Raw genomic sequence first — 12,091 nt, 5'->3', positions numbered from 1 at the left:
CCATCTCAGTAACGGGTGCAATACGTCCAACAGATTGGATTAGTTTAGAAAACTGTTTATTATTTATCGTTGTGTAGCATAAAATGTATTAACCAATCAATGTAAATGCAAAAACACATATTACAGTAAAACAAACAATTCAGAAAAATTACTTTTTTCTAAGAGTGTATATGAACAGGAGGTTATCCACTACAATTGTAAGACTGGTGTCGAACGCGTTCGGTGACACCGACCGCATGTTTGTGAGTTAGCTGCTGGAGGTGCTGTTGCTTGAGATATACCGGAGAGGGGACTTTATAGTTCACCGGTGCGCCCTGGGGGACTGCATGTTCTTCATAGATAGGGGCACCGTGCTGATGGAGACCCCCATGCACACTGAGAGGCTGTCAGACGGGGCATTCTTTAGATGTACAGTGGGGGAAAAAGGTATTTAGTCAGCCACCAATTGTGCAAGTTCTCCCACTTAAAAAGATGAGAGAGGCCTGTAATTTTCATCATAGGTACACGTCAACTATGACAGACAAAATGAGGGAAAAAAATCCAGAAAATCACACCATTTGCAAATTATGGTGGAAAATAAGTATTTGGTCAATAACAAAAGTTTCTCAATACTTTGTTATATACCCTTTGTTGGCAATGACACAGGTCAAACGTTTTCTGTAAGTCTTCACAAGGTTTTCACACACTGTTGCTGGTATTTTGGCCCATTCCTCCATGCAGATCTCCTCTAGAGCAGTGATGTTTTGGGGCTGTCGCTGGGCAACACGGACTTTCAACTCCCTCCAAATATTTTCTATGGGGTTGAGATCTGGAGACTGGCTAGGCCACTCCAGGACCTTGAAATGCTTCTTACGAAGCCACTCCTTTGTTGCCCGGGCGGTGTGTTTGGGATCATTGTCATGCTGAAAGACCCAGCCACGTTTCATCTTCAATGCCCTTGCTGATGGAAGGAGGTTTTCACTCAAAATCTCACGATACATGGCCCCATTCATTCTTTCCTTTACACGGATCAGTCGTCCTGGCCCCTTTGCAGAAAAACAGCCCCAAAGCATGATGTTTCCACCCCCATGCTTCACAGCCTGGGCGGCAGGTAGCTTAGTGGTTAAGAGCGTTGTGCCAGTAACCGAAAGGTCGCTGGTTCTAATCCCCGAGCCGACTAGGTGAAAAATCTGTCGATGTGCCCTTAAGCAAGGCACTTAACCCTAATTGCTCCTGTAAGTCGCTCTGGATAAGAGTGTCTGCTAAATGACGTAAATGTAAATGTAATGTGTTCTTTGGATGCAACTCAGCATTCTTTGTCCTCCAAACACGACGAGTTGAGTTTTTACCAAAAAGTTATATTTTGGTTTCATCTGACCATATGACATTCTCCCAATCCTCTTCTGGATCATCCAAATGCACTCTAGCAAACTTCAGACGGGCCTGGACATGTACTGGCTTAAGCAGGGGGACACGTCTGGCACTGCAGGATTTGAGTCCCTGGCGGCATAGTGTGTTACTGATGGTAGGCTTTGTTACTTTGGTCCCAGCTCTCTGCAGGTCATTCACTAGGTCCCCCCGTGTGGTTCTGGGATTTTTGCTCACCGTTCTTGTGATCATTTTGACCCCACGGGGTGAGATCTTGCGTGGAGCCCCAGATCGAGGGAGATTATCAGTGGTCTTGTATGTCTTCCATTTCCTAATAATTGCTCCCACAGTTGATTTCTTCAAACCAAGCTGCTTACCTATTGCAGATTCAGTCTTCCCAGCCTGGTGCAGGTCTACAATTTTGTTTCTGGTGTCCTTTGACAGCTCTTTGGTCTTGGCCATAGTGGAGTTTGGAGTGTGACTGTTTGAGGTTGTGGACAGCTGTCTTTTATACTGATAACAAGTTCAAACAGGTGCCATTAATACAGGTAACGAGTGGAGGACAGAGGAGCCTCTTAAAGAAGAAGTTACAGGTCTGTGAGAGCCAGAAATCTTGCTTGTTTGTAGGTGACCAAATACTTATTTTCCACCATCATTTGCAAATAAATTCATTAAAAATCCTACAATGTGATTTTCTGGATTTTTTTCCCCTCAATTTGTCTGTCATAGTTGACGTGTACCTATGATGAAAATTACAGGCCTCTCTCATCTTTTTAAGTGGGAGAACTTGCACAATTGGTGGCTGACTAAATACTTTTTCCCCCACTGTAACTACAGTCCTAGGTTGCGTCTCAAATGGCACCCTATTCCATATACAGTGGGGAGAACAAGTATTTGATACACTGCCGATTTTGCAGGTTTTCCTACTTACAAAGCATGTAGAGGTCTGTAATTTTTATCATAGGTACACTTCAACTGTGAGAGACGGAATCTAAAACAAAAATCCAGAAAATCACATTGTATGATTTTTAAGTAATTAATTTGCATTTTATTGCATGACATAAGTATTTGATCACCTACCAACCAGTAAGATTTCCGGCTCTCACAGACCTGTTCGTTTTTCTTTAAGAAGCCCTCCTGTTCTCTACTCATTACCTGTATTAACTGCACCTGTTTGAACTCGTTACCTGTATAAAAGACACCTGTCCACACACTCAATCAAACAGACTCCAACCTCTCCACAATGGCCAAGACCAGAGAGCTGTGTAAGGACATCAGGGATAAAATTGTAGACCTGCACAAGGCTGGGATGGTCTACAGGACAATAGGCAAGCAGCTTGGTGAGAAGGCAACAACTGCTGGCGCAATTATTAGAAAATGGAAGAAGTTCAAGATGATGGTCAATCACCCTCTGTCTGGGGCTCCATGCAAGATCTCACCTCGTGGGGCATCAATGATCATGAGGAAGGTGAGGGATCAGCCCAGAACTACATGGCAGGACCTGGTCAATGACCTGAAGAGAGCTGGGACCACAGTCTCAAAGAAAACCATTAGTAACACACTATGCCGTCATGGATTAAAATCCTGCAGCGCACGCAAGGTCCCCCTGCTCAAGCCAGCGCATGTCCAGGCCCATCTGAAGTTTGCCAATGGCCATCTGGATGATCCAGAAGAGGAATGGGAGAAGGTCATGTGGTCTGATGAGACAAAAATAGAGCTTTTTGGTCTTGCCGTGTTTGGAGGAAGAAGAAGGATGAGTACAACCCCAAGAACACCATCCCAACCGTGAAGCACGGAGGTGGAAACATCATTCTTTGGGGATGCTTTTCTGCAAAGGGGACAGGACGACTGCACCGTATTGAGGGGAGGATGGATGGGGCCATGTATCGCGAGATCTTGGCCAACAACCTCCTTCCCTCAGTAAGAGCATTGAAGATGGGTCGTGGCTGGGTCTTCCAGCATGACAACGACCCGAAACACACAGCCAGGACAACTAAGGAGTGGCTCTGTAAGAAGCATCTCAAGGTCCTGAAGTGGCCTCCTGACCTGAACCCAATAGAAAATCTTTGGAGGGTGCTGAAAGTCCGTATTGCCCAGAGACAGCCCCGAAACCTGAAGGATCTGGAGAAGGTCTGTATGGAGGAGTGGGCCAAAATCCCTGCTGCAGTGTGTGCAAACCTGGTCAAGACCTACAGGAAACGTATGATCTCTGTAATTGCAATCAAAGGTTTCTGTACCAAATATTAAGTTCTGCTTTTCTGATGTATCAAATACTTATGTCATGCAATAAAATGCAAATTAATTACTTAAAAATCATACAATGTGATTTTCTGGATTTTTGTTTTAGATTCAGTCTCTCACAGTTGAAGTGTACCTATGATAAAAATTACAGACCTCTACATGCTTTGTAAGTAGGAAAAGCTGCAAAATCGGCAGTGTATTTTGACTGTCATTTTCACTGTCAAACGCTCCCTAAAACACTTTAGCGAGGAGGCCTTCCTAATTGACCTGGCCCAGGTATCCTGGATGGATATAGATCTCATTCCGTCAGTAGAGGATGCCTGGTTGTTCCTTAAAAGTAATTTCCTCTCAATCTTAAATAAACATGCCCCATTCAAAAAATACAGAACTAAGAACCGATATAGCCCCTGGTTCTCCTCAGACTTGACTGCCCTTGACCAGCACAAAAACATCCTGTGGCGTACAGCATTAGCATCAAATAGCCCCCGCGATATGCAACTTTTCAGGGAAGTTACGAACCAATATACACAAGCAGTCAGGAAAGCAAAGGCTAACTTTTTCAAACAGAAATTTGCATCCTGTAGCACTAACTCCAAAAAGTTTTGGGACACTGTAAAGTCCATGGAGAATAAGAGCACTTCCTCCCAGCTGCCCACTGCACTGAGGCTAGGAAACACTATCACCACCGATAAATCTACAATAATCGAGAATTTCAACAAGCATTTTGCTACAGCTGGCCATGCTTTCCATCTTGCTACCACTAACCCGGCCACCAACTCTGCACCCTCTGCTGCAACTTGCCCATGCCCCCCCCCGCTTCTCCTTCACACAAATTCAGACAGCTGATGTTTTGAAAGCGCTGCAAAATCTGGACCCCTACAAATCAGCTGGGCTAGACAATCTGGACCCTTTCTTTCTAAAACTAGCCGCCGAAATTGTCGCAACCCCTATTACTAGTCTGTTCAACCTCTCTTTCATAACGTCTGAGATCCCCAGAGATTGGAAAGCTGCCGCGGTCATCCCCCTCTTCAAAGGGGGTGACACTCTAGATCCAAACTGCTACAGACCTATATCCATCCTGCCCTGCCTTTCGAAAGTATTCGAAAGCCAAGTTAACAAACAGATCATCGACCATTTCGAATACCACCGTACCTTCTCCGCTATGCAATCCGGTTTCTGAGCTGGTCACGGGTGCACTTCAGCCACGCTCAAGGTCCTAAACGATATTATAACCGTGATTGATAATAGACAGTACTGTGCAGCCGTCTTCATCGACCTGGCCAAGGCTTTCGACTCTGTCAACCACCGCATTCTTATTGGCAGACTAAATAGCCTTGGTTTCTCAAATGACTGCCTCGCCTGGTTCACCAACTACTTCTCAGATAGAGTTCAGTGTGTCAAATCGGAGGGCCTGTTGTCTGGACCTATGGCAGTCTCTATGGGGGTGCCACAGGGTTCAATTCTTGGGCCGACACTTTTCTCCGTGTATATCAATGATGTCGCTCTTGCTGCTGGTGACTCTCAGATCCACCTCTACGCAGACGACACCATTTTGTATATATCTGGCCCTTCATTGGACACTGTGTTAACAAACCTCCAAACGAGCTTCAATGCCATACAACAATCCTTCAGTAGCCTCCAACTGCTCTTAAACACTAGTAAAACTAAATGCATGCTTTTCAATCGAACGCTGCTGGCACCCGCCCACCCGACTAGAATCACCACTCTCGACGGGTCTGACCTAGAGTATGTGGACAACTACAAATACCTAGGTGTCTGGTTAGACTGTAAACTCAACTTCCAGACTCACATAAAGAATCTCCAATCCAAAGTTAAATCTAGAATCGGCTTCCTATTTCGCAACAAAGCCTCCTTCACTCATGCTGCCAAACATGCCCTCGTAAAACTGACTATCCTACCGATCCTTGACTTCGGCGATGTCATTTACAAAATAGCCTCCAACACTCTACTCAGCAAATTGGATGTAGTCTATCACAGTGCCATCCGTTTTGTCTCCAAAGCCCCATACACTACCCACCACTGTGACCTGTACGCTCTTGTTGGCTGGTCCTCACTACATGTTCGTCGTCAAACCCACTGGCTCCAGGCCATCTATAAATCACTGCTAGGCAAATCCCCGCCTTATCTTAGCTCATTGGTCACCATAGCAGCACCCACCCGTAGTCTGCGCTCCAGCAGGTATATCTCACTGGTCATTCCCAAAGCCAACACCTCCTTTGGCCGCCATTCCTTCCAGTTCTCTGCTGCCAATGACTGGAACGAATTGCAAAAATCTCTGAAGCTGGAGACTCTTATCTCCCTCAATAACTTTAAGCATCAGTTGTCAGAGCACCTTACCGATCACTGCACCTGTACACAGCCCATCTGAAATTAGCCCACCCAACTACCTCATCCCTATATTGTTATTTATTTTGCTCTTTTGCACCCCAGTATCTCTATTTGCACATAATCTCTTGCACATCTAGCATTCCAGTGTTAATACTATTGTAATTATTCTGCACTATAGCCTATTTATTGCCTTACCTCCATAACTTGCTACATTTGCACACACTGTATATATATTTTCTGTTGTATTTCTGACTTTATGTTTTTTACCCCATATGTAACTCTGTGTTGTTTTTATTGCACTACTTTGATTTATCTTGGCCAGGTCGCAGTTGTAAATGAGAACCTGTTCTCAACTGGCTTACCTGGTTAAATAAAGGTGAAATAAAAATAAAATAAAAGTATCAAATACTTGTTCTCCCCACTGTATAGTGCACTGACTTTGACCAGGGCCCCTCTTCCTCTGCAGTGTCCCCCAGACAGTGACTGATCACTGCTCAGTGTGGTGAGATTAGAAATTAAAGATGCAGAGGGATGCCTAGGCAGGGGTGCACATGATAATCATAACTGATAAGATGTGCTAGATATTATTAAATCAGGAAGTTTGCTATAATTAAACAATAAGGCACGAGGAGGTGTGGTATATTGGCCATATACCACAAACCCCCGAGGTGCCTTATTGCTATTATAAACTGGATACCAATGTAATTAGAACCGTAAAAATAAATGTTTTGTTATACCCGTGTTTGGTCATACCACAGCTGTCAGCCAATCAGCATTGAGGGATCAAACCACCCAGTTTATAATACGTGTTTATACTCATGCTATAATAGATGTCTAATTAGTTGTTTGTTTTAATGTTTAGATGAATGGGATCATTACTGATGGCGCAAATAGTTACATCATGGTCAAAATACACTTTTCTGGGTGCAGCGGTCTAAGGCACTACACCGGGCTGTGTCGCAGCCGGCCGCGACCGGGAGACCCATGAGGCAGCGCACAATTGGCCCAGCGTCGTCCGGGTTAGGAGAGGGTTTGGCTGGCCAGAATGTCCTTGTCCCATCGCGCTCTAGTGACTCCTGTGGCGGGCCGGGCGCATGCACGCTGATCTCGGTCGGGAGTTGTACGGTGTTTCCTCAGACACGTTGGTGCGGCTGGCTTCCGGGTTAAGCGAGCAGTGTGTCAAGAAGCAGTGCGGCTTGGCAGGGCAGTGTTTCCGTGGACGCATGGCTCTCGCCCTTCACCTCTCTGGAGTCCGTACAGGAGTTGCAGCAATGGGACAAGACTGTAACTTACAATTGGATATCACGAAAATGGGGTAAAAAGTACAAAATAAATACAAATAAAAAATGCACTTGTCTGTCATATTATGCAACAGTCCTTTTATGTTGGTAATCAAGGGAGCATAGCTGAATGTAACAAACAGATGCTGAAATATCCCAGGATTGTCATGCAAATTGAAGGGATTTTGAGATTTAACGCCTACATCATAGTAAAATGGTTGTTGTTTGATGTGTTTATGTGAACAACACGATGTATGTGCATGGTATGGTAATTACATATAGCTACAAAAAAAATTAAAATTCAAGCAAAACTAATTAATTCTTGGGTACAACCACATTCTTTTGTACAACCATATTTACATTTATTGAAAAGACTGAAGAACAAAGTAACACATGCCACCCTAAATTAACGCTTGTATTTAGCTTGCTCCATACCAATGCTTAGTTTTATCCATCATTAGTTACTACTTGAAATCTACAGTATCATACTGAATTCTAAGTTATTTTGTACTCTGCTGAGAACTCAGACCCTCCTGACCTGGACCCGTATTCGTAAGTCGCCTCAGAGTAGGAGTGCTGATCTAGGATCAGTTTTGTATTTTAGATTGTAATAAATAAGATTGAATGAACAGGGAGGACCTGGTCCTAGATCAGCACTTCTACTCTGAGATTCTTTCTGAATACACACCCTTACTTGTCTGTTTGTTTGTTCTGACTCTGCACTCTCAGAGTTGGACCTGGTGACGGACGCTAAGCACCCGGCCAACGTGACTCCCTGCCGCCTCTACATCCTGTCCATCCAGGCCTACCAGACCTTGCTGCAGCGCTTCCCTGAGCCGGAAGCACACATCAGCCGCGTGGACCTTCAGCGCTCCTACTCCAACCTCCTAGCCATTGTGAGTCCGTCAAGTCCACGCTGAAACACAGATCACACAATGGGTACAAATGAAACTCTTCTGACTCGTACACTTCAAGTTGCATTTTGTTTTCGGCACATTTGATCTAGGGTCGCATGTATCAAGCGTCTCAGAGTGCTGATCTAGGACAGGTCCCCCCTGCCCATGTAATCTTGTTAACTGTGGTCTAAAAGGCTAAACTGATCCTAAATCAGCACGCTTGATATATACAGTCCCTGTTATTATTGTGTCATACCACCCTGAGATGGTAAGACAGAGTCTGCTGCTTCTACCTCTGCTGACGTTGAGACAGAACCGTCAGAAGATCATGTGATCTGGTTTCTGCGTGATCCAAAGGTCCATCCTCAGGTCCTTTAAGGATGCATCACCCATCACTATCCTGTAACTATCCTGCACTAACTACCAATATACTACTACAGGAGACACATCACATGCACCCTGTGGCCAGGCCACAAACACATCCACAAAGACTATACCGTAAGCCTTTTTTCTCTTGAAATATGTGCTTTGATAATTTAGTTCCGTTAACATGGCCTGCATTCCAGGGCAGAGGCGCTAATGAAGGACAGAGTGGTTCAGCGAATGGGAGGCCAGGGAAAACAGAGTGCAACACTTCTAGCTAAAAACTCCTTAAGACTTATGACTTAATAACTTATGACTTAATTAATTAGTTGGACACTAGAGGAAAAGGACTGGCATTGAGGGGAAATGCAAGCATAAATGTAATATGTTAAATGTAAATTGTACATAGCTAACAACCTTCAAAGAAGTTTGTTTCATAAAAATGTTAACTTGAGTTGTTGACTAGAGTTACCAATAAAAAATGCTTACTGCCTGCTGACGTGTTTTACAGCTTTCAGATGAGAAACACTGATTAAAAAATGTATACACTCACTAATTGTATGTCGCTCTGGATAAGAGTGTCTGCTAAATGACTAAAATGTAAATGTAAATAAGTTGGTGTCCAAGAACAGACAGGACTCATTGGATAACTTAGGCCTTTTCAATTGTTTATTATGAAAATATGTATTTTTTGTTACACAAATTTAAAAAATCTATAAACACATTCTTGCTTTCAGCAACAGGGAGCTGTACTGTACCCTCATTGAGTCTCTATAGCATATCCCTGTCAGAGCTCTTAGGGAGAGAAGTGTGTATAAGTCAGCTACATCCCAAATGGAACCCTATTCCCTTTACAGTGCACTACTTTTTCACTACTACAAGCCCATAAGGCTCTGGTCAAAAGTAGTGCACTATATTGGGAACGGAGTGCCATTTGGGATGCAGCCTCTGTTAACCCCAGCTCTGATTTACTGTTCACGCTAGGAGGGGTGAACAGACAGGGAACGTCGCCTCGTCAAGAGGTTGTTTTCCTTGACAAGCATCCACAAACAACCATTAAACATGTGTACACATCTGTGGAACTATGAGACACAAGAGACCCATCTGGCAATACAGCAACAACCTGTTGTTTAATAAATCATTAATCTGAGGCAGGCGGGGAGAAAGCCCACAGATGCGTCCCAAATGGAACCCTATTTCCTTTATAGTGCACAACTTTTGACCAGAGCCCATAGTGCCCTTGTCAGAAGTATAGTGGAATATAAAGGGAATAGGGTTCCATTTGGGACGCAGAGCCTCATTTCACTGTGTGCCAGAACAACTTAACCCAGGTCTCGACACACCTAAATGTTTAATTTTGATCCTTAATGGATTTAAAGATCGGAGTTGGTTCGGACATGTAGCCTGGGATTTGTGTGTGTGAGGGGTTGGTGTGGTGGATCATAGGAATTGATATAGGATATCATGTATGACTGACTCTCTGGCTGGCTCTCTTTGTCATGTGTGAGAACCCTTCATGTAACCCTGGAGAGATTCTCCATTGAGCTTGCTTTTTAGTTCAGGACTAAACTTAATCTCTGTCTGAGAAACCTCCCCTAAATGACTTTAGATTACTAATACTATTACACACTATAACCGTATTTCAAACCTGCACCAACAGTAATCAAAGGAAGGTTAATAGAATATTAAATCTGCTGGCATCAATATTGTAACCATGACATGCCCTACTTCTGGGTGCCTTCTCTGTTCTTACGGTCTATTACAGCATGGCTTGTGTGTTTCAAAGGAAAGTAAATCACTCCTATTGTAGCTACCCTGTGGTAAAATGTAAATCTCAGCGATGATCCACCTAAAGTTGGATTTGATTTTGCAGCAAAGCATTTTATGTTTTCACCATACTAATGTGACTGGGATACATCTCACCTACCCCCTCTCACTCTGTGCTTGGTAAGCAGAAAAGGGAATAGACGAGAGAGACAAGTTTTCTGACTTAACTTGACGGTCACATTTATGGAAATGATGCTACATGGTCAGCTTGGTCATTTTAATTAAAGAGATTGGGATTGATTCATCCATGAATGATGTCACCCAGTGTGTAACGCTGATTGCTAGGCAACCCCTTGTTAGTTCAGTAAGGCAGCTGCCAGTAAGAACGGACATGTTATTACCAAAGTAATGAATTACTAATGATGCAAGTAATTCCCTGATTATCTTTTTTCCTCTCTGTTGTGGGCTGCATTTCAAGTAGTGTAAGAACTCAAATTAAGAATAGACGTTCAATTGCTCTCTCTATGTTTTAATATTCTTGAATTAGAGTGTTATTATAAGCTATACTTTTTTTGGGAGGCTTGCACACAAAATATGTGTCCACTATAGTTGCACATCTGTACTGTATGTATAACTATGCTCCAATCATGCAATCCCATTGGCTTGGAAACCAGTCTCTGTGTCCCTCCCTGAGTTCTCTGACATTGTCAAAATGTATTTTAAAATGTTTGGCATGGCCTGAGCAGCTATGTCTAAATGCAAATGAAGGTCCAATGGAGTATAATTGCGGCCGTGTGATGATTACAACGGGAAACTAATGATTTACCTCTGCCAAGGTCAGGGGAGGTTTAATTAGGACAAACACAATCAGTGTCACTCGTCTCATAGCCTTATGAGCCCTGTTCTAAAGTAGTGCACTATATAGAGAAGAGGATTCCATTTGAGACCACTGCCTGCCTGGGTCCCTGCCAGCTCCATCCTAAGATACAGTGGGGAAAAAATGTATTTAGTCAGCCACCAATTGTGCAAGTTCTCCCACTTAAAAAGATGAGAGAGGCCTGTAATTTTCATCATAGGTACACGTCAACTATGACAGACAAATTGAGATTTTTTTTCTCCAGAAAATCACATTGTAGGATTTTTAATGAATTTATTTGCAAATTATGGTGGAAAATAAGTATTTGGTCACCTACAAACAAGCAAGATTTCTGGCTCTCACAGACCTGTAACTTCTTCTTTAAGAGGCTCCTCTGTCCTCCACTCGTTACCTGTATTAATGGCACCTGTTTGAACTTGTTATCAGTATAAAAGACACCTGTCCACAACCTCAAACAGTCACACTCCAAACTCCACTATGGCCAAGACCAAAGAGCTGTCAAAGGACACCAGAAACAAAATTGTAGACCTGCACCAGGCTGGGAAGACTGAATCTGCAATAGGTAAGCTCCTGTAAGTCGCTCTGGATAAGAGCGTCTGCTAAATGACTAAAATGTAATGTAAATGTAAGCAGCTTGGTTTGAAGAAATCAACTGTGGGAGCAATTATTAGGAAATGGAAGACATACAAGACCACTGATAATCTCCCTCGATCTGGGGCTCCATGCAAGATCTCACCCCGTGGGGTCAAAATGATCACAAGAACGGTGAGCAAAAATCCCAGAACCACACGGGGGGACCTAGTGAATGACCTGCAGAGAGCTGGGACCAAAGTAACAAAGCCTACCATCAGTAACACACTACGCCGCCAGGGACTCAAATCCTGCAGTGCCAGACGTGTCCCCCTGCTTAAGCCAGTACATGTCCAGGCCCGTCTGAAGTTTGCTAGAGTGCATTTGGATGATCCAGAAGA

The sequence above is a fragment of the Coregonus lavaretus genome (assembly GCF_964263955.1).
Source record: "Coregonus lavaretus genome assembly, chromosome: 33".
Classification (NCBI taxonomy): Eukaryota; Metazoa; Chordata; class Actinopteri; order Salmoniformes; family Salmonidae; genus Coregonus; species Coregonus lavaretus.
The sequence above is the reverse complement of the archived record's forward strand: the minus strand, read 5'-3'. Positions refer to the sequence as shown.